Raw genomic sequence first — 20,384 nt, 5'->3', positions numbered from 1 at the left:
AAAATAGAGACGGGTGGGGACTATTTGTAATTGTGTTGTAGTTGTGTTGATATATAGCTGTGGTAGGCTACAGGTAATACAGTAAGTTACACACAAGTTGTAACTATCCAAGCACGTACAACAAGCTGCAGTTGATTCCCAGTATTATTATATCAAGGAAAACATTTGAATAATGGTTAATCATCAAATGAAGGAATTAGGAAGTCATAAGAAAGGGAAAAAAAGAGGAAGCATGTAAGAGGACAATGAAAGATAGGACTGTTTGACTGAAACAAATCTGTGGTTATGGAAGAAGGAATATGGGAGAGGAAAAAGGTGGTTTCATTCTAGGGATGGAATGAATGAGGAATATACATTCATACAAAGAGTAAAGGGAAGCAAAGAAGAGGGGAGAAACGCCTGCTTTTCTGTGAGTGTGTTGCATGTGTGTGAGTGATTTGACAGTTCTGGCGGGGCCGTTATCAGGCGAGGTAAATCGGCCTAAACCTGGAGCTAATGTCTTGGTGGGGGTGTGGGAAAGATTAATAAGGACAAGCTCCAAAAGGCTTTAGCTGGAACCGCTAAGATTCTTAACCCGCCTAACCTCCCCTGGCGCCACCCGGAATCCAACATGTCCCTGAATGTCAACACAAAAACACTCTCACAAGTTTCATTTTCCACTGCAGAATCAATCAGACCTTGTGGATTTCTTTTACTTTTGAGTTTGGGTAGTAGTGCTTGAAAAAACACAACTTAAAATGCAGTTCAGTCAAACAAAACAAATTGTATGCAGTAGATTTTGTAAAGATGTACACATTTCCCAAAACACATATTATTACCACAAATTCCTTTTCAAATGGGAAATAGTTGTTCACGCCCATTTTGGATTGTAAACGGAGTTGGAGTTTTTTTTGCATATATGTTGTAAACTCCATGTTTCCGTAGTGTGACAATACATTACCATTGTTTTCTCCACTTTCAATTGGATAACAAAAAAGCAGAATTTGGAAAACCGTCCCTTCATCGACATTTTCTGGAAAATGTATTGCTTTTCTTAATGACAAAACTATTACAAAAAATCTATGAAATGTTGCAAAACTAAAAAAATGTAACGAGTTTTGTTCTTTTTGTATGTTTTTTACGTTTTTTATTCGTGTTTCTTTTTTCTGTGCATAATGATTTCAGTATTTGAACATTGATGTGAAGTGCCTTTTTCTGGTGTCTCTGAAATGTTCAATAAAGATAAACCTTAAAAAGCCTTTAAGAGTAGACACATCTCAGGAGAAGAGAAAGCATGTGACTTCCTGTGTTTGTGAGATTACAGAATGCATTTTCGAAGAATCAAAGGCAGAGGTAGCATGACATTTGAACTACACCAGAATCTCCTACCAACACTCACCATCGGTTTATTTGAAACTTGACCACAAGCTTTAACAAAACAAATAATGAATGCTCTAGTTGCCTGGATGTAATCAGATCTTGTTTGCCACAGCAACGTTTCTGACTGCAGCTCAAACTAGTTAATATTAATGCTGATGATGCTGTTGTCTGCATATATAGTAAAGTTTTGCCATTTTTAAACAAAGAAAGTCATTATATTCCGAAAATAGCCCAAAACCACTAACCAGATTAGAACTTGTTAGCTGATGTTTTTCGTACCCTTGGCTCATAATGATTTCACTAAATATTAAAGACTTAGATCTTGTGTTCAGTCATTGACAAACCATTAATATGAAAGTCATGACCAACTAAGGTAATGCTTATCACCATTTCAAGTTTAGTATTTGCACTTCATTTTTGATGGATTGGTTTGTGAAAATATATTTTTGCCTGCCATTTTTATCCTTATTTCTTAGTTATGATACAGAACAGGCCAAAAGGGACAAAGGAGAACTGTTGCTTTGGTGCCTGATATGAGCAATGTGATTTATAAAACGTTGTATTTGATTCTTTGCTTAGAAAAGACAACTTCTCACGGAGGATTTATTTTATTCTGAAGTCTGAACCTGCCCTCTGCTTAAGACTCAATGGAGTATAGAATCAAAGGCAATATTTACCTGTCCTTAGGGTTGTGCGATATATCAAATATACTCTATTTTGTTTTGCGTTACACGTTAATACGAGGCAATACAGTAAGAGTGTGAAAGCGATGACTAATACATGTGACCTGATATTAAACATTTACTCTGACATTTATAAATAAACAAACAAAACTAAATTCATGATTTTTTAAGCATTACATAAATGAATAATAGTTTTTCTAGAATTACCACTTGCAAACTTTATTGCTGTGGATATAGTGGTGGCAAGTCAAATATATATTAGAAATATGCTTCTAAAGACAAATCTAACTTTATAATCTAAATGTTAACATACATACAGTACATGCTTGCATCCAATTGTATCATCAAATGTTAAATAACATTTATCTCTTTCTTTGTCCATTCCAACTTTCCGGCTACTTTTCCTTATCTCTCATGGAAACAGTCATTGTTGTTTTTTCTTACTATGTTGATGCTGATTGATTACAGAAGTCCATTCAAGCTTTAAGCATGCCATTCCCTCTCTTTATGTGGGTGATATAGTAGCGGTTGATGTGGCTTATGTGTTTTAGTCGCCCCCTAATAAGAGATCAAAGCGCTGAGGTCCTGACCCTGAAAGGAGGTGCTGGGAGAGGAGCCTTAAATCTCCTGCTTCTAGTGTTAATTTCGTTGGCTAAAACTATGACGAAATATGTTCGTCAACGACCTTTTTTTCCATGACGAAAACGAAACGATGATGAGACGGCACCGACGGCAGTAAACAATAACTGTAACGAAATCATCATGCAATATCGTTGACGAAAAGTGACGAGACGAAAATGTAGTTTACTAAAAAAAACTATGCCAAAATCTCTCTTTACTTTCGTTGACGAAAAATGAGGAGACGAAATATTATCAAAGATAACGTTACATCTCTGATAGTCAGTTTTTCTCCAAGCAGTTCCATTTCCGGTGCTGCGGCTGGGCAGCAGCTGTGTGTCCGTGCTGCGGCAGGGCAGCAGCTGTGTGTCTGTGCTGCGCACGGCGGTACATTTGAATTACACCGGGCAGCGGCACACTGTGAACTGTCAGGAAGACTCGGGTCTAACTCATGGTCTAACTAACCTTATTTAACAGAAAATAAAATGGCAACAACAGGGCTTGGGAGCAGTGGTCGCACTCGCGTTAACCGAATACCCCCCCGTCAGCGCGAGTGATTGATAAATTGTGCAATCGACGGATAATAATGGACTATCACGGAAATGTTACGATCCTGTCCATCAAAATGACTGACAACGAAAAAGTCTAAAGCCACCACTGCTTGGGAGAAAGAAACAATGTGATATTTGGTCCCATTTTCGCTACAATGAGGCGGAGAAAAAAAGCGAATGCATTGTTTCATCAGAAGGGAAGCAATGTGGCCATAACACAGCTGGTAAAAACACCACAAACCTGACAGGATACTCTCTGCAAAGCTTCATTCTTAATCATTCAACCTGTGTTTTTCATCAAATAAGAACAAGATATAATCTTATTGTGAAATACGTTTGACTAAAATGACAAATTATTGGTTTTGGCTAGACTAGTAGTGAAATGTTCTATATAATCTGATGACTAAAAAAGACTCAACAGTTTTCATTGACAAAAAGTAGACTAAAATAATTAGTTTTCTTTGACTAAAATAAGACTAAAATGCTCAGACTTTTAGTCGACTAAAACTTGACTAAAATGTTTACTGTTTTAGTCGACTAAAATAAGACTAAAATGCTCAGACTTTTAGTCGACTAAAACTTGACTAAATAAAAACAGGATGAAGGTGACTAAATATGACTAAAACTAAAAAGGAAATTTAACACAGGACTAAGACTAAAATGTAATTAAAAAATAGCTGACGAAATGAACGCTTCCCATAAACCCTTGCTCCCACTCCCTGCTCTCTGATGATACACACAGGTACACTTTAGAAACTCTTTCAGAATGAATGTCTCTTGGCACTGATTATAATGAGTTGAAAGTGATGCCAGCTAACAAAAATAGTGTGTAATGTAGTAAAAAAGTTAGTTGTGAAAATAGATCAAAGACCATGTTATAAAATGTCTGCTGTTTATGTTGGCCTCTGTGTACTCTGGTGGCAAAATTAAGCTACATTTCGTAAGATAACATTGAGTTATTGTGATGATAAGAATCCAATACTTTTTTATTGGAAAATCGTGTTTTTGATCCCTTTTTCATGTTTTGCCTGTTTATCTCATACATAATATCTTAAAGATATTACATGATACATAAGATGTGAATTATATTTTGTGGAAAGCTAAGTCATTACAGTGCTGATAAATAACCAGAGGCAAGATGCATACAAATGTACATATTACATTTTTGTTGCATAATCATTTATGAGTGTTGCTATGTAAGCGTGTTTTATTTTTTATTATTCATTTTTGTTGTCATAAGTTTGTGTAACGCAGCGTCCACACGGCAGCGTGCGTTGAAGCTTGCCGGTGGGCGTGTCTGAAACTCGACCAACAACCAATCACATTAATCTATCGCCCCGGACACACAAGCACGCGGTTTGATTGGCTAGAGCTTGTACTGCCATATGATGATTGGCTGACGCTTCCGTCGAAGCTTCAAAAGTTGAACATTGCTCAACTTTTGAAGCGAGCAACGCGAGCAAAGCGAAGCGACGGAACCACAATGCAGTTCGGCAAAGCGGGACGTCACCCCATTGAATGGGCAGAAGCATTGAAGCTTCAACGCATGCCGCCGTGTGGACGGGCCGTAAGGGGGACATATTTTTGGAACACTTTTTTAAAAAAAAGAAGCATTTACCATCGTGTTCATTAAGTATGGCCTTTTAAAATTGTTCCAGGTTATTATTTGATAATATCTTTAGGCATGTCTACATGCAATTTAGATGTATTTATCAAACACTTTTTAGAAAACCTTGCAATAAACCTTGGGATTTGTCAAACCCATTACAGTCGATCATATCAGGAGACAACTTTCTTAGGTATGAAATCATTCACAAGAAACTGGTCCTAATGTTCCTTCCTTTACCTTGGAAGGAGATGAACTATGTGATTTGGTAGTGTCTGGGTATGCTCTGTGGTGGTACAGAGACATCAAGCCTTCACATATTCCAATATCCTCCCTACAGGACGCAGATCGATGGGAACGCTGGCACTTAGAGAGCAGACTCAGACAGAGTATTGTGAAGGGACTGTCAAGCCACGGACAACACCGTGGGTAAACACACATACGACTATTCACGGCATCATCACACACCTACGTGTTCATATGCGGGCGCACATTAATGCATGCACTCACACACATCTTTGACATACAGACGCATCAACTGGGTGCAGGCCGCGGCTCGGGGAAGTGTAATATTTCAGTAATGTGATGGAGTTTGATCCACGGTGTCCAGTGTCCCACAGAGCTGCTGTTTTATTAGCACAAAGAGCACTCAGGGGCTCTCCAGTTCACACACACACACACACACACACACACACACACACACACACACACACACACACACACACACACATACACACACACACACACACACACACACACACACACACACACACACACACACACACACACACACACACACACACACACACACACACACCCTTGTGTGTACAGTCCAATAACCACAGCAGGCTTTATAGACTACAAATGCATATAGAGAGTGTGATGTACTGTAAAATACAAGTAACAGCTTTCAATCGGAGATCACAATCAGGCAGTGCCGCCATTTGGTATCAATCAAAGTCTATTGGGGATCAATTTCTTGATTTTATACTTTCAAACTTCCTCCCACAGTTGAATCAAAACACTTATTCTGAATGGCAAGAACACTGAAAGTGGCAGATATTGAACTTAGAGTGGATTGAAGGCTATAGGTGCAGTGTAACTATCACTGTTTTACAACAACTAATGTGAAATGCAGGGATAAGCTGCGGAGCTCCAAACTGAGGCCCATCTGAGCTAGGACTGGAAAGGGACCTACGGAGGAAGTGAGCCCGTGCCTAGAGGTCTGCAACTAGACCCCTTCTTGGGATATTCAGCTGATGATGTACAGCTGAATATAAAAGCTAAGAAGTATTGCAAATACAAAGTAATTATTGGTGCAAGTATATGCTGTGGTAGTTTGCCAAAGTTATCTTTGTTCAAGGTCAACTTAATATCTTCTTCCATTTCTTTCAAATGCATCAGCACACTCCATATAGTTAACTTGAGTGTATTTTCTTATACTATATAAGTATTAAATAAAAAAAATGACTATAGTGAAGTGTGTCCATTTTGATATTTCAGATTATGTAAATCATGTCAAGGTATTGTCACCAAGGGATTGGTTTGTAAGCAATTGGGATTGGGTTTGGTCATGGCATAGTCAACTTTATGTCTTTTTTTACGATGATTATATTATTAACAGTATACACTGAACATTAAAGACTTAAGCCACAAGTGATCAAAAACAAAAATGAATGGATATACTTTAACGTATAAAGTGTAACCAAGGGTCTTCAACCGTAACATCGTAGACTCATAACGCCAATATAGGGGATTGCCTGACAAAAACAACAGCGGTGATAAGTTGTCGACATAAGATAAGGATAAAAAAAACACTAGGACGAGGTTCACCCCAGTGCCTGACAGGCACCTTTTTGCCAAAAAAAACAAGTATGTGGATACAGGGCCAAAGGGCTCTAATCCTAAACTGTAAACAGGCAGCTAGCTTGCTGCCAGCCGTATCAAAGGACGTCAACATTTCTTTAAAGATTGAAAAGGATCCAGTTATTGAGTAATTTACCCTAACCCTAACGTAATTTAGCACCACATTTCATGGACCTTTTGAACCACTTGAAATTGTCCTTGTGTTCATTTTCTTTGCCTTTAACATAATACAAAGGACAAAACCTTGGATTTGCACCAATATATTCAAATGATAACCGGCCAATATTGATGTTTCAGAAATATATAAAAAATGTAATATTGTTACAAAACCTAAACCTGCCTTAAAACCAGTTGAGCCCGAGCCTGTTTTTCAGGCCTCAGGCTCGAAAATGACATTCCCAGAACAATTGACTATATCTTCACTTCTAAAAGGGGTACATTAATAATCTTTATTCTCAAAGCAATGATAAACCTGTGAGTTGGATGTAGAAAAGTCAGAATCAATATAGATTTTTTTTATTTTAAAGTAAATTCAGATTGAACATCCTAAAAAAATGTAAATGATAGTGCCCGTCCAAAAAAAAAACATGACTTATAGTGAAAACCACCCTTGAATGATGGGTTAGTGAACTAAAAGCTTTAGGAATCCAAACTATAACATATAATAAGTACCCTGTATCAAGATTGATGCAAAACAAGTGACATTTGACCTTTTGAGAGAGATTTAGAAAAAAAACAACTTCTGGGGTCATTTGGGTGCATTTTCCATATCCATGGCCCCCCTTGGTCGATTTTGATGATTGACACCTCTTTTTAACTGTTAGAGCCAATAGAATCGAGGGGAACTTCCTAAAATCCATCTAAACATTACCCATTGGTGAATGAGTGATGCGTAGCCAGAATGCCCAAAACCGGAAGCTGTCATACACTCTCGTTGATGAGATAAATATGAAGATGGATTATCAGTAATCATTTCAAAGTGACACAGACACATTGGATTAACCTTCAGCAGCGTTTTTATCGTTTTAATGCCATTGAACACAACTTTTGATCAGAACAACAGCTAAGGTAAGAATTTCTCTCCGTGAAGCTACGTGTTGTGATGTCTGTTTTCGCTTCCACTGTCGCGAGTTCTGATCGCTCAGTGATGATACTTATATGTCTGTGGAATCTCAGCTTGCTAATCGATATCTTGTTTGTGCAGATCCGATAAGTAATAAGGGTATTTTACCTTGAGTTCTGTGCTAATTGCGTTAGCATTTTTTCGCTCAGGGCTAATTCAGAGCCTTTGTTATGACCCTTGTGTTTCGTTTAGCTAAACATGGTTAATATTGTCTGAAAGCTTCCCGTTAAGTGAGTATATCACATTCATAGTTTATCAAATGTTAAGAAGCCCTCAGATGCTGTTTCTTGCAAGATGTTGCGTTTTGCCCCCGCCCGTGGGGCCGTGGGGTTTAACTTAAAGGGGTCCGAATATGCTTTTTGGGGTTCTCCCTTTCCTGAAGAGTATTATATGGGTTTTTGTGCCTGTAAAAGGTCTGCAAAGGCTAAAGTCTGTAAGTTCCCTCCAGGGGGGGGGGGGTTTCTCCCACACCACCCACCCTCCCCTGCCTGTATCGCCTCAACTGGACTCCTTTGTTTACTTCCGCAACATAGTGACATGACTATTTAACACTTGTGCTTCTATTGGCTATCTCTCCAACACATTGTATGTGATAGGCTAAGGTGCGGAACATCTCTAAGCGGTTCACCAATCACATCAGAGCCGGCCAGCTAACCAATCAAAGCAGACTGGGCTCTGGTTTCAGACAGAGGGTGAAAAGAGGGGCTGCAGCACAGGCAGTATGAAAAAAATACAGAGCTTTATGAACCTTAAAGCATGGAGATATGTGACAGTAGCAAAAAAACAAATATGGAAGCTGAAAATGAGAATAAAAGGGCCCCTTTAATAAGCTGTTCTTGCTTTATGATGGTCAACATCATTGTTCCAGAGGCTTTTCCACCAAGACAATAATTCACTCCTGGGAGAAACATATTGTACTCATCTTTCAACATTTTCTTTGGCTAATTGCTTCTGATTGTCAAGCAGCATTGATTATATGGAAACTGGCCATATGGGCTAAAAGCAATGATACTGGATCTACTCCTGCTTCTGTAAGGGGGCTAGTTAAGTCATCACCATTCCCCTGGCTACATCCAGAAAAAAGTCAATGTGAAATTTGAACAACTTCCAATATTGATATGAGCTTACTTTGCATACTTCTTTTATAGTAAACACTATCAGGGGAGAAAGGAGTCTGTGGGTAATGCATAGACTGTGACTGCAGACCGGATCATATTAACACATCTTATTGATGTGGCTTTTAACAGATAGCATATTCATACGCAGCATGATGTGTGGAAATGGTCCATATGAACTGGTGATGAAGTGCAGAGTTTCATCTTGTGATCACATAATAGACTAACGACATTATGGAATCATCAAATTATGTGAATCATCCTCATAAGACTTGCATTTGCTTTTCACTGACACCCGTACAGAAAGGACCATTCAACTGGCACTCTGCTTTTCCTGGGAAATAAAACCTCTAACTACTCACTTTTTCTACACTTCATACACTGAACTGCACTTATTGGAAAAATGGTTTCGATATGGTCCGTGTAAATGTTTTCGAGTGTCACAGCTTTTCATCTTGTGATCATGTTTGACATGAAATGTATACGCGTTACACTGTATGATTCATCATAAGACTTGCATTTGCCTTCCAGTGTAAAGGAAAGAGGCTGTATTTTTGTCACGTAGGAAGGAAGGAAGGAAGTAAAGCCTCCAAAACAACACTTTAATTACACTCCCCTGAGAGCCAGGCTGATGAAATTAGTTTGGGTGGGTTATCAGCTTCTTCTGGTAATCTGCTAGATCCTTGATTTTGTGTTTATCATCTCCATCTTTGGGGCTGCGGTGTTTGTCTCCATCTGTTCGGTTAAGAGCTCATTAATGTGGTGTTTTAAACTGCACGTTAAACTCATTCTGTCAGTCAAATGGAGTGTCTGATACCGTGATATATAATTATTTTTTGAGTGTGCGTGCGGGTTATATGTTAAGCAACTTGTCAACATAGACATACTTGGAATAATTGGAGAAATACTGTGAAAGCTGTGAAACTTTTGCCAAACCGTTATCCTTATTTGGAAATTGAAAAGATATATGAAAAAAAAAGCCTGTATTTTGACACAATAATCACCATTGAATTCATTTCCAATCTTTACATTTGGTAAATGAGTTATTAGGCATCTCATGGTTCAATTGTTCAACTAATGTGATGTACAGTAGACTGTGACTCCCAACTTATATCAAGATATAAATATATATCCCAAAATATATATTAATCACAACTTTTGGGATGAACAATGTCAGTGTGACTTTTATTCCCTAATGGGCAAAGTTGAGTGTCATTTAAATTATATTCTTGTGCTCAGACTTTGGTATGAATTGTGCTTCTGTTCGGAAACACTCCCTGGCAATTGGTTTGTGGCAATTAATACAAATTCAAACACATTTTCTATTAATCTAATAAAGACAAATCAGCTGACATGGCCTGAAGCTGTCGCCCTTGGAAACTAACAAACAAAGTCATTCAACTTTTACTTGTTGACTTCTTCAGAGAGGGAACTCTGTTTGGTACAACTACAATTAAAGAAGGGCAATTAGGAATGAAAACTAATATGACAACCATTTAAAGGATTTTATTAATATTTCAGCAATATTAGCCTGCGTGTCACACACAGGCCCAGGCATTTTTTGCTTCTGGCTTTGTGAGTGTTTGGGGATAACCTCAGCACCGTCCAGCAATAATCTGCTGGATGTTGAAAAAGCCCAGCGATGACATGAGCCATGAACTGGCAGCGATACACCCTGACAGCAGACGCAGCGCCCTCCATAACCCTTACCAAAACACCCCCGCCCCTGCTCCTGATGGATTAGCCCGTGTCCATAGGGTCACACAGGGATGGGCCGGCTGAAACTGCAAGAGGGGAGGGGGGCTGGTGAGGACAGCGAGTGTCTGCCCCATCTCACCTCTTCTGGCCTTTGGGGTGGACTGTGATAGGATTGGGCCTATCTGAGACCATGAAGATAATGAATGAGAGTGTATTATTGGTGTGTGTGTGTGTGTGTGAGTGCATGCTGACAGTGCCTGGGGAACATGTGTTACAAATCTATCAGGCCGGGGCGCCCGGGCCATCATCGGGGGGGGACAGGGGTCTGGTTCCCGGACTGTGAGGATGACTGGCATGCGTGGCGGCTACCTGACCCCCCCCCCCGACACCTCCCTATGACACACACACACACACGCACAGCACGCACGCACACACACACACACACACACACACACACACACACACACACACACACACACACACACACACACACACACACAGCGCACACACACACACACACACACACACACACACACACACACACACACACACACACACACACACACACACACACACACACACACACACACACACACACACACACACACACACACACACACACACACACACACACACACACACATACACACACACACACACACACACACACACGAGCTTCCCCAGCGCTAGACACTTTAGACTGATTGGGCTAGCAACTGCAACAGCTGGCTGGGGATTAAGGCACGGCCAGATTCAGTGTGTATGTATTTCTGTGTGTGTGTGTCTGTGTGTTGCGAGGGGACTGGCCGGTCCCTCTGGCACCTGTCGCCTGAACCCAATCCTTACCCTCCTAAGCTGGTGGGATGAGCAGAGCCCGCACCTCCTCTGGGACCCTGCACTCCTGGGCTCGCCAGGCTGATGAGTTCAGCGGTGAAGCGGGGGGCATGCTGGGGGCAACTAGTGGTGGGAATAAGAGTGTCGGGGTGGATGAGAGGGGGTGCAAACAGATGTGGGGACATCCACGCTCTGTAAACACACTAAAAAGGCGTAACAAGCTAACAAGAGACTAAATAAAGCGAAAACACATGCGGGACTGCTACGCTAGTGACATCGCTAGCCAGAGGTGGGAGAAGTACTCAGATCTTGTACTTCAGTAAAAGTTGAAGTACTAGAGTGTAAGAATACTCTGTTACAAGTAAAAGTCCTGTATTCAAAATGTTACTCAAGTAAAAGTACAAAAGTGTTTGCATCAAAATGTATTTAAAGTACCAAAAGTAAAAGTACTCATTGTGCAGATTGGTCCATTTCAGAATAAAATACATTATATGTTTTATAATGATTGATCATGAAAGTGTTCTCAAAGCTGGTAAAGGTGCAGCTAGTTTGAATGACTTTGTATACTGCAGGGTAGCTTGTGGATTTACTCCAGGTGGAACTAAAGATTTAACACTTGATTATATTTCACATCATTCATCCAGATCTGTGAAGTAACTAAAGGTATTAAATACATTTAGTGGAATATGAGCAGACAATTGATTTTTTAATTGTACAACACATTTAAATATTAAATTAAAAGAACCTCAAATATGTACTAAAGTACAGTACTTGAGTAAATGTACTTAGTAACTTTCCACCACTGCCGCTAGCACCCTTTCGTGAAGAACAGGGTGAGGCGAAACAGCTTGAGCGGATCAGTGCGCTATAAACGGGACTTATGACACGTGAGGGTGAAAAGGGTCTGACAATTTAACGCCCCTCATCTGCAAACAAGCGTGAGCACATATACTGAAATACTGGCATGGGAACACACATCAGTCTCATTCTGCTGAGAGTGGGCGGGCCTCAGCTCTCAGCACCCTGCCTTTCTATAGTTTGATGACTCTATTTCCCACACACACTACATGCATCTTCATCAGCTTCTATAGACCGAGTTGACACCGGAACCATGTTCATGCATGTATTTGACCATCATCGCCATGATTCAAAAAGTTATAGGTTAAGATTTTTTTAATATAAATGTTATTTTAAAAGATTTTTCACTTTTAAGGTAAGATAAGCTAGAACTTTATATAACCAGAGGGAACTTGTTGTGCAGCAGTTGCAGTATAGGTAGCAAATATAAAAGTGCCAACATAAAATATTGAAAAACGTATTTACCATGTATACAAAATCCACATAATGCACAACATATAAAACAAGGTTAATAGTAAGTTTGCCTCTTGGTGAGTTGCCTAAAGATATTTATAAGGACTTATGAGTATTTCATTATTGCTGATTTAGAGTGTTAAAAAAACAAAGATAGAAACTAAGTATTGCTGCTTTCTATTGGTAAAACCGTTCAAAGCGTAGTTGTTGATGTCACTAAAACCGTATTGGATTAAATGAAGAATACTTGCTCTGACACCACCGATAAGGACCCTTTTTATATGAGTTGTTTGCCCTATGGCTACACACTTTTATTTAGGATGAACAAACAGTCGTATGCAAGTGGTATTTATATGTCTTACTCACATGTAAATTGGAGCAAAATAAAACTGCTCATTATGTGATCATGGCTTTAAGTGTTTGAGTATTACAGCTAGTCTTACTACTCCAAATACAGTCAGTGGTATGTGGAGCAGTATATAAAGCTTGCAATGACATGTTTATTACAGGATGTCACCCTGGCTGTTGTAATGACATTGATGTGTAGTGTTGAGCAGCGCTGTATCACATGTGACTTCATTAAGCTTTCGACCACAGACATAAAGTCCTTCCAACCCTTGTTATGTAGTTTCTACTGTTTGCTAATGTATACAAAAAGTAATATATATGTAAAATATGTATTTAATGAGATGTTCTGAACACAAAAAGAGTGTGACAGTGTTGAAAATCCAATCAAACATACAGTACCGTATTTAAGTCCTTAATTATTTGAAACCTCTTTCATTCAACACCATTTGGATGTAAATTCATCTTAATTTTACACACTTTCTTACTATGAAACTTTTTTTATAATAGGTATGGAATCTCCCAATATAGCAGCCTGTTTGTGGAACGTATATCTCTTTTCTGAAGTGACTCAGTTCAAAGGGATTTGGCTTTGGAACCGGAGGGTCTTTGGTTCAAGTAATGCAACGACAAGTACTGCCCAGGTGCCAGGCAGCAAGGCACCAACCCCTAAACCGCTCCCCAGCCTCTGAACATAATGCGGCCCACTGCTCCTTATACGAGGATGGGTCAGATGCGGAATCCAGTGGGCGGCAGTAGCTCTGTAGGGGCTTGGCTGAGGAACTGAAGGGTTCCTGGATCAAGTCTTGATCGGACCAGAACAAATACGAGTGAGTGTGGACTAGTAGCTGGAGAGGTGTTCAGTCCAATTCACCTACAGGACCAAGGAGTCATTGAGTAAGGCACTAAACTAGGGCTGTGCAATTAATCGTATTTTCATCGCAATTACGATTTTGGCCTGCCACATTTACGAAAACATCATAATTGAAAAAAACGATTATTTTGCTTTGCTAGGTCTAATTTATTTTTACTTATCATATTTATATATGTTTAGTAGCTTGTTGAAGTGCGCTCCAAAATATTTGTTGATCTTGTTTATTGGTATTTATTATTTTGATATTATTTATTTAAATGTAAATATAAATGTATCATTTATTTTTGTATTGGTTTTTCAGTTGAATTATACGTTCAGGGTAATCAACAGTTAAAAAGAGACTGTTCAAATTATTATTTGTATTTGTTTTAAAGTTCAATAAATGGATATTTTCAAAGTCAATGAATAATCGTATTTAACAATCGTGATATCAATTATTGACCAAAATAATCGTGATTATGATTTTTGCCATAATCGAGCAGCCCTACACTAAACCCCCAACTACTCCTGACACCGGACACACCTGGCAGCCTCTTGTAACCCTATATAAGAACATGCATGTGTTTGTGCATTTCTGTATTCCTATGCAGGTGTGTGTTTGTACTGTACTGTGTACAGTTCGGTTTTATTTTCATCGACTGTAATTCTGTGTTCGAGATCAAAACGGAGTGCAAGTTGTAAGAAAGCGAGCATCAGTTCCTGTGTACCTGGAGAGTTCCCATAGGATGAACCACTCAAACGCTATCAGTGCCATGACATGATGAAATTAATCAAATAGATATACCTACTTTCTCATTATGTAAACGTTTGTCATTTGTAAAGTTAATAATGTGAATACAACTATGGCTTTGAAATACCACTGCCTATCAAACTTTTCTTGTGACATCTGCTACTTCGTCCTTGTTTTACATAGCTGTAAGTAGCTCCTTTATCTTTTATGCTCAACTACATTTTCTAATGATTGTACCTAAATGAAATTACAATATTTGTACAAGACTTGACTTGAGTATTTTCATTGTATGCTTCTTTATACTTCTACTCAACTACATTTTAGAAGTCAATATTGTACTTTTTACTCCACTACATTTATCTGACAACAGACTCAGATTATAGCTAATACAAAATATAAATCAACTAATTATTAGCATTGACATTTAATCATAGGTTAAGATATCAAACAGCAGTTTACAAAGTAATACACATGAGCTCCATCTTTACCAGCCGTGATGGACGCATTAATGCATCAATAATCCAGTCATTTAATATATGATTCTGAAATGGTCTATAGAGCATACTTAGTACTTTTCCTACTTTGAGCATATTTTACTGATTAATATTCTTTTGATTTCACTTGTTTTTAAAATCAGGACCTTTATGAGAACAGAGCATTTTTTACACTTAAGAATGGCTACTCCTACTTGCAGTAAATAAGTAACTTATTTCTTGGAACACTGTGTATGGAACTGGGAAACTTCAAAGCTGCTATGTGTACAGGACAGTAAATGCAAAACCCTGTAGCGTGACAATGTTGCAGATATGAATTTGATTTTAGGATTATCAGAGATTACAAAACATCATTATATGAAGTCTATTTGTAGTGAGGTGCCGTTTTTGTGTTCTACATGTGCACCACGTGAGGTTTAGTCATGTTTCGGGCTTCTTGTGAAGAGTGCTCCTGTTTAGCTATTGGCTGCTTTAATCCACTGTGTGGATAAGTGCGTGCGTGCGTGCGTGTGTGTGTGTGTGTGTGTGTGTGTGTGTGTGTGTGTGTGTGTGTGTGTGTGTGTGTGTGTGTGTGTGTGTGTGTGTGTGAAGTCAGGTCTGGGCAGCTCAGTGTGATGCAAAGCAGATCAAGGCTCTGGTTCTTCTCACCCAGTGCTCACAACATCCTCAAACCAGAAACACGTACACACATGCAAGTAAGCAAGAAAACACAATGCAATTCTCACACACACACACACACACACACAAACACACACACACACACACACACACACACACACACACACACACACACACACACACACACACACACACACACACACACACACACACACACACACACACACACACACACACACACACACACACACACACACACACACACACACACACACACACACACACACACACACACACTAGTCAGTTCAATCACATGCAAGGACAGGCTATAGTCTTACTCACGCATATACACACACCCACACAAAGGAATTTCATAAGACCGGCAGGAGAGCTGGGAGAAGATGTCAAAGAAAACGAGGGGCTTTGTCAAAGGAGGGTGAACACACTAAATAAATAATATCAGAGCATGGCTATAAATGTCACAAGTTCAATTCTCACCCTGAGAAAAGAACATGGTGGCAGGCGGTGATATTAGGTGTAGTGAAACGCAGACATGGGGGGATCTCTGTAACATCCTAAAGCGGACTTCTAAATCAACTCTTTGGTCAAGATGTTTCACTGACTGAGTTTTAAAGCCACAGGTGACATGGGGGTTTTAGGAGTGGGAATTGTCTCCTGAAAAATCTTATTCTCTTTACCTCGAAAGGGTATCTTTATAAATAAATGAATATATCTTGACTCAAGGTCTTAGAAACGTATTTTTAAAGACAAATAAACTGTGCTGATTTACTCTGAATATTACCGTTGCAAGCTTAAAGAAAAATACAACTTTAAAAAATGTTTTGCATGTTAAATATTGTATGAAATTTGGAGTTTTAAGCTGAGGTCCTTCAGTTCAGTTAGTTATGGTGAAATATTAATAAAATGGTTTGTAATTCATAATTTAAACAAAGTTGAGTTTTGTATTAATTATTTATTATAGATAATTAGTTAAAAAAGTAATTACAGTAATTACATTAAATCATTACATTATTAAAAATGTCTCTCAAACCATGAGCTGTCATTTGAGTAAAAGTGAGAAAAAAAATCTTTTGTTACAGAAGTAGGTTTATGTTATATATAACATTAGCTAATCTATTAATGTAAACCAATAGAAGCATTTGATGAAAAGTGGTAAAAGTATAACTAACTTTTTCTTTGATAGGATGAAAGTGTTTTCGCCCCCTTTGGACTTGTGGTACCTCTCAATAAATATCAGCAGACTTAACTTCATTCAGCTTCAGCAGCAGCAGGGAGAATGTGATGAATTTGCCTTATCAGGACTTCAAAGTCCAACATTTTCCAGCGTTTGAGGAAGAGTGTGAGAGAAAAGCAGCCAGGCTTTCTGGCAAAGTGTTGCTGCGATGCCTCCACTTGATATGAACACACACACGTCTGACTCATTCTGCCGGCCCTGAGAGTTCACCACTTGAAGGAAATGATTTACGTCCAGATCCTCCCTCTTGTTTGATCCCATGGGGAGCTGGAGCAGGAGAGGGGGCGATGCTAGGTTACCAAAGTGTGTTTTTGCCATCCTTTCCTTTTTCTTCCATTTTTTTATGGCTCCCCTGCTTCGGTCGGCCATTTTGTAATTTACGGCTGTCAAAAGGCCCGCCGTCGGCCACGAACAGTAAGGGATTATATGAAACGCTGTCCGACGGCATATTTCATAAGGAAGATCAAACATGAAGCTAAGTGATTTCTTTTTCTGAGGGCAATAACTTTGAGTGGAGCCCCTCTTCACAGCCTTTGTGGGGATGACGTTGCAAGACTTCAAACTAAAGTATTCATTGCACTGCACAGAAAAAAGCCCCTCCACAAACTACAGACAAAGATTCTTCATCACGTAATAGTGTAAAATACTTGATACTTCTCAGGGATAAAAAAACATGCAGGCCTTTTCCACCTCATCCGTCAAAAAAGGCGATCTCGACTCCCTTAAGTACATTTAAATCCAATCTTTGGATCTTTAGTTTAGGAAATCCCTACAGAGGAGAAATGGGCAAAAGTCCAGTCAGAAAGAAAGAGACAGAAGAGGAGCATTACTCACGGAGGTGATCTCTCCACACAGAGGAGAGACGACTACAGTCTAAAGCCGTGCTAGCAGTTTTGTAAGGCTGTTATGTTCTTTATAAAAGGAAACCAAATTGAAAGATGGATAAAAGTTAAGGCTAAAAGTTTAACTTTAATCATTTACAGTTACATGTAAAAAAGGTAGTGGTAATGTTAACTTGCGGATGTTAAACAAGTCGTTTTTGACCCTGCTTACTATCTGACCTTTACAAATGCTGATGAATTGATGGAAATTAAGTCATGAACTATTATTGGATTTACATTTTTTGACCTGACAGTAAGTAAGATTCAACAAAGGATAACAAGTTGAAATTCATCTTGGTGACAACACACATTTCTGTATCAAATAAAAAAACAATCCATCCTAAAGGTTCAGATAACATTTATTTAGAGTATACTTTTCAGCAGACTCCAGAGTTAAAAGGGTTTCTAACTAAAGGAACTTTAGTGCAAATGTTCTTCAATTGACTTTGAAAGTACATTTGACTCCCTATTGCACTTAAAAAGCACCTTTGCAAATAAAGGTTTTACGTTATTCCCCAGGACTAAATCATATTTTTTTTAGTGTGGTATTTCATAACATAACAATTAAAATATTGATTTCCAATTCTCAAAGGTAAAACTGTAGCTAATCTTTAAAATACAATTCTTGAAAAAGTTGTTAAACGTTAGACAAAACAACCTACACAGAGAGCTCGAGTCCCTTCCCCAGAAATAAGTTCACTTCTGGTTCACTTGCCTCAACCTAAAAGTACAAATATATATATATATTTTTAAAATGAAAAGATTTTCAAGTTTTGTTCTACAACACAACATATGTCAGTAAATACCCCACTAGTGAATGTCCGAAGGTTCTAAGTGTTAATCAAACAGTCCACATTTGGCTTTGCGTTGACTGGCAGTCATGTGACATTTTGTCTTTAGCCTAACCTTAGCTTTTTACTTCTGTTGCATTCATGCTTCCAAAATCCTAAAAGTCGGGGATTATCCTGCTGAACAAAGGTGGAATCATTCCCAAGGGTTTTTTGGCCAACAAGCTTATTTTCTGCAATATTCAAAAATCCAATGGAAAAATCCCATCGCACCCATGCAAGGAGCCCATGCAAGGAGCCCATGCAAGGAGCCCATGCAAGGAGCCCATGCAAGGAGCCCATGCAAGGAGCCCATGCAAGGAGCCCATGCAATGCTAATTTGAATTTGTACTATAAAATTACGTCATCCTGACTCTAAAATGTAACAGTATCTCAGGAGTTTTGTTGCAGTTGTGTTGGTCAGTCTGGCTAATAGCAAACAACACACATTCAAATATACATTAAAAGGGTGCACTCATGCAAAACAAATACCAATTGTAAAAGAAGGCCAACACACATACTATTCAAGCAATCATTTCTGCAACTACTGACAGACACACAAATGGAAAAACAAGCGTGATGAGAAACTCCAGTAGCAGTTCCGCTGTGCTGGTGTCAGCGCTGAGCAAACAGAGGCCAATTGTTGACATGCCAGATATATGAGTGTTATTCTTCCTCTGTGCATATATGTGTGTGTGTGTGTATTCCTGCTGGGACTCCCCTTGGCTAGACCAAGCCTCCTACACCTTCACTTCCTCAGAATGCTCTCTCTCTGTGGAAGGATTGATGAGCAGCCTAACTTCCCCTTATCCTCCCGACTTTCTGACCAAATAGAGGGAATAAGGAAAGCTGGGTCTGTCGGCCATCATTCATTCCTCTTCACCTTGGGAGTGTGAACAAACCTGAAATGCTGGCAGTGACAGATAGAGCAATAAAGCTTGGCCAAGAACACGCAACCCTGCTCATGTTGTGGGAAGTTATTCAGGAATGACATCACCGGCACAGGGACGTGGTGACTTACTAACATGATTTATACATCTCTGTGTTTGACCAAAGCTGTCTGTGGCAACAATTACACATCTGGATGTCTGGTATGCCGTATAGCTCACTTGGTAGAGCTAGAACTGCGGAGAAAACCGGGTTTGAATCCGACCTCGGGACCATTTGCCATGTCTTCCCCACTCCCTCCCCCTTTCAACTACAGTTTGTCTCTCCAATAAAGTTGCAAACAAAATATGGTGTTTGTTGTGCTATGTCAATATAGTATGTATTGTGTGTTAACTCGTTTGTGTTTGGACCCCAGGAAGAATAGCCAATGATATTGCTAATGGCGATCCTCATAAAGAACATGGCTTTTCATTAAAGTGTTAAGGTTGGTGAGGTCAAGTCCACTGTATTTTTTTCTTGGAATTTTGTAGCCTAGCTTTCTAAAAGTTCCAACGCTATCTTATTTCCATAATATATACTTAGCATTTCCGGCATGTTGAAGTTAAATGGAATGGAGAGAGTCTTTTTTCCAACATTTTCTTCCTAAACATGATGTCGGGGCAAAGCACAGTTAAGGGCCATTCTAGAATGTCAGCTAATGAGTTATGG

At 39.1% G+C, this 20,384-nt stretch overlaps 1 protein-coding gene across 3 annotated transcripts in view; it reads right to left on the bottom strand.

Moving 5' to 3' along the window:
* bcas3 (BCAS3 microtubule associated cell migration factor) overlaps nt 1–20,384 on the bottom strand; it is a 327,795-nt gene that overhangs the window by 28,217 nt on the left and 279,194 nt on the right. The window lies entirely within an intron of this gene.

The sequence above is a fragment of the Gymnodraco acuticeps genome, unplaced genomic scaffold, assembly GCF_902827175.1.
Source record: "Gymnodraco acuticeps unplaced genomic scaffold, fGymAcu1.1, whole genome shotgun sequence".
Lineage (NCBI taxonomy): Eukaryota > Metazoa > Chordata > Actinopteri > Perciformes > Bathydraconidae > Gymnodraco > Gymnodraco acuticeps.
The sequence above is the reverse complement of the archived record's forward strand: the minus strand, read 5'-3'. Positions and strand labels throughout refer to the sequence as shown.